We start from the raw sequence: 4,076 nt of genomic DNA, 5'->3' as shown, positions 1-4,076 counted from the left end.
GAGAGAGAGAGAGAGAGAGAGAGAGAGAGAGAGAGAGAGAGAGAGAGAGAGAACACTCTCTTTACAAATGTGCCCAAAGGCATCAGCTGATAAAACAGCAGTTCTCCGGAATGAATGGCTTCCTGGTGACGAGATACTTTTCAACTTGTCCATCTCCTTTTAAATAAGATGCCGCAACCAGTCAGTGGGGGCGCTTGGACAAGAGTAGCAGGCTCATCTCCCCAGTGATCTTCATCCCCTAGACACCCTCCCCCAACTGACTCTAAGGCACCAGACACCAGAGCTTTAACACTGCCCTAGTGGCCAGGCAGAGATACTAATCTCTGAAAACCCGACAACTTTCCCTTCGCTAAACCTCAATACAAATGATCGCTCCTTTTCCAGGAAGCAGAAAGATAGCTCAATGGGTCGTGTGAATAATCGTGCTTTTAGCTGGGAAATAAAGTGTTAAACGCCAATCCTCACTTAGTCTAATTGGCCATAACCTTCATCTCCCAAGGATACGCATCTCTTCTAGTCTTTTACTGCACGAAACTTACTAAGTGCATCGAAAAGATTCCATGTACAGCAGCTAAGATACAAGAAGGGCTTGATTGGAAGGTGTTTAAAACCTTGCCTCTTTCTGCATGCTATTTACCGCAAAGAGTCCAAGCTAATGCATCATTCTATTTTGACTTTCCTTCCAATAAATTGTATTTTCATCCTCAGCTTTGGAAACTTTCAGGCTGCGAGTTAACTCAGTTCCCGCCTCCTGCTGGGCAGAAAAATCATTTCCCTAGTCACGGCTTTTAAAGGGAAAGCTACACGTGCACCCAGAAACACGAATTCATCTTCACCCTTAAGCTTCCGAGCATGTCCCCTTGGGCTCTGAGCACCGAATTATCCGCCCAGCCATAGGAAACACATGCTGCAAGGCAGGCTGGTCTGTTTTGGTCACGTCTCAAGTTTGCAAGGTAAACAGGTTCTCCACGGCAACCGGGATGGCCGAGGAAGACCAGGAACTCACCCAGGCGTGCAGATCCCCGGCGCGTGGGCAGTCTGCCACGACCCCAGTCCCTAGGGGAAGCAGAGCGGCCACAACTAGAGCAGCGGAGACGCTAGTAGCCGTTGAGCTGTGCAGAATAATGTCAGCGCAGGGTCGGGGGCGGTCTCTGCCGGGGATCCTAACCGGAGGCTCGGCCGAGCACTGGCTCGGAGCTCTTCAGCATCACAGCTGGGACTGTCCAGAAGGCAACTTAAACACATCGGCCTAGAAGCGAGAGAATAAAAGGAAGAGGAGTGGTGGAGAGAGGGGGAAAAAGGGGGGGGGGGGACAGGGTAAGCGGGAGCGCGCAGGACGGGAGCGCGGCTCCGTAGAGAAGTTGCAATGCATCCGCGAGGCCGCGCGCCCCAGGCTCGCACGGGAACCTCTCCCTTGTCTGGGACCTCGAGCCCGCCGCGCCTGGGAGTCGCCTCGGTGCAGCGCGAATGCGCGGCGGAGCCCCAGGCAGTGTGGCCGTGCTGTCCTGGTCCCCTGCAATCGCCGCGCCCGGACGTTCCAGGGGAGTGAGGTTGGGATCGGGATGACCTTCCTGTCCCTCGCCTCGCTCTTCTCCAGTCTCTCGTGGCGTGTCTGTTCCTAAGCAGGAGAGACGCAGGGCAGGGCGGGCACACCTGGCCGGCCCCAAGCGCAGCTCAGTACCTGTGGTGACTGACACTCACGTGACCCTGAGCGCTTCTTTTCCCTTTTGGTCTTGGCCGCAACACACACGGGAATATCAGCTAGGTGCCTGGGCACAAGGACGGATTCAGACTCAGAATCGGAGGGATCGAGTCCAGGCTGTCTCCGCACAGGTTCTGGGTCAATAAAAAGGCATGGTTAATCTTTTCAATGTTTTGCCAAAACGAATAGGGCGAAGGCAGCATGGGTGAAAGTGCAGGGTAGAATTTAGAAGTGTCATAGGTCATCGTTTCTGCGATAATAGTGTTTATTGCTTTCAGTATCAGCTAACAACCTTCAAGCCCCATTAGTAAACAATACAGCTACCTGCATGGGTCTATCTATGTACTTAAAAAAAAAAATTCTTGTTCCCCAAATTGAAGCCCAGCACATTCAGTAATGCCTTTGGATAAGAACCTGATGTTGCTGAGTTGCTGTTCTGCTATGGATATTTGTGAGAACTCAGCTACGGTCTCCCCAAAATGTGCATGTATAGTTCCGCTGGGAGGGCTGCTGGAAATCATATAGTTTAATTCCGGAACAGTGTTCCAGCACTCGCTCTACTGCGGTGGCGCAGGGACAACTTCTGTTTAGATTTCTATTGCAATGTCAGGAATAACAAACAGCCGTCTCCCCCTCCCATTGCAAAGGGATAGGAAGAACCACTGGCCTGTTCCTGTCTTCTTGAACTCGGTGCCAGCAGGAATGACACCCACCTCTGGTTTTTCTTCCATTCAAGAAATCTGTGGTGAACAGAATGCATCTTAGGTACTGTCATATCCCCCGGCTTCGTCTAACTGTGAATGGAACGCACATTTCAGTAGTATATTGCTTGGTACATGGCAGAGAGCTAATAAAAATCGTATCATGAAAGGGAGATAAACGGGAAAAGAGACCTGGTTTGAATTTCATAAGAAACACAAGGGAAATAATTATAGGTGAAGTGACCAGGGCAGGCAACCTGGCGGCCAGGGCAGGCGCACCATTTTGATAGTGTTAGAAGCCAGGCAGTGGTGGTGCACACCTTTAATCCCAGCACTGAGGATTGTGCAGTGGGAGGCAGAGGAAGGTGGATCTCTGTGAGTTCGAGGCCAGCCAGCCTGGTCTACAGAGTGAGTTCCAGGAAAGCCAGAGATACACAGAGAAATCCTATCTTAAAAATAAAAAAAAAAACCCAGAAAATAAAAGAGTTTGGAGAGATGATAGTAGCAGAAGTTCTTATCCTTGTGTAGGGAATAGGCTTCTACAGGGGGGCAGAAGGTCAGGACTAATGTAGAATGAATGTAGACAATATTTTTTACATAGAATGCAATGCATTATGGGTGTCCAGAGACCGGCAGGTGAGGATCAGTGCAAGGCTTGTAGCGCATTGACATGGCACTGGTATGTAATCCGCTAATGTGTTGGGCCACCCTCACAGCTATGTTGGGACCCTTGTGGGTTCTAGGTGGCCATTCCTGCCATGCTATGTGATTTGAGTACCAGTCCCCGGAAGCCGGGAGAGAAGAGCATCATGGCAGCTGAGGCTAGGATACGAGGCATTTACTTCCCGGCCATGAGCAATCGGGATGCTAACTATGGAAATGGAATGAATATTTGTGTACTAGGGAAACATAGGTGAGCTTAAACACAAACAGCTTATGTGCTTTTGTATGTGAGAATTCCACAGCTCGGCAAAAAGAGAAGAGAGACAAAACAGGGCTGACAGCTGTTGGTGCTGGGTGGGGACTTGGGGGGGGGGCTGTATCATTACCTCATGGTTTGCGATACCTGACACTTTTCACGGAAAAAAAAAATCTAACGAGTCTTTGCTCTTGGGTAGTCATAACTAGTCACATGAGATTTCCCGGTTTTGATTATTAGGATGGAGAATTGATATGTAAAAATGGAAACGAGGTGCCCACAAGATAGCTTGGAGGGTAATGGAACTTGTGACCGAGTACTGTCCAGCTGAGGTCAATGCCCAGGACCCACGTGGTGTAAGGAGGGGACTAATTTCCAAAAGTTATCCCAGACCTCATGAGGCACACCCATGCCCACTTACACGAACACACACACACACACACACACACACACACACACACACAGAATAATAAATAAAAGTTAGAAAAATGAGTAAAGGAGACAATATGAATATTCTGATGATAGTACACATGCCATATTACTGGTAGGTCGAATTTCAATAGAAACAATGGACATTCTCTTACGATAAGTAATTTTTCGTGTTGGCATAGTGTCTGCAGAAACCATACTACTGCAGAATACTCTTCCCTGTTTTGTTTTTGTTTTCTGGAATTACAGTTTATTTCATTTTATACTATACTGTTGGCTTCGTTCCTTTGTTGGAACCTTTTATGACTACACTATATGTTATTAC

General features: G+C 48.7%; 1 protein-coding gene across 2 annotated transcripts in view; it reads right to left on the bottom strand.

Annotated features, from left to right (window-relative positions):
* Nucleotides 1-1,709, bottom strand: part of Trmt9b (tRNA methyltransferase 9B (putative)) — a 43,811-nt gene extending 42,102 nt beyond the window's left edge. For both annotated transcript variants that reach the window (XR_003378300.1, XM_026786924.1), the window contains exon 1: nucleotides 1,007-1,709. The gene's annotated coding sequence lies outside the window, so the exon portion shown is untranslated. The remainder of the gene's footprint in view (nucleotides 1-1,006) is intronic.
* Nucleotides 1,710-4,076: the final 2,367 nt, after the last annotated feature.

This window comes from Microtus ochrogaster, linkage group LG7_11 (genome assembly GCF_000317375.1).
Source record: "Microtus ochrogaster isolate Prairie Vole_2 linkage group LG7_11, MicOch1.0, whole genome shotgun sequence".
Taxonomy (NCBI): Eukaryota; Metazoa; Chordata; class Mammalia; order Rodentia; family Cricetidae; genus Microtus; species Microtus ochrogaster.
Note: the sequence above shows the minus strand (reverse complement) of the source record. Positions and strands in the feature narration are given on the sequence as shown.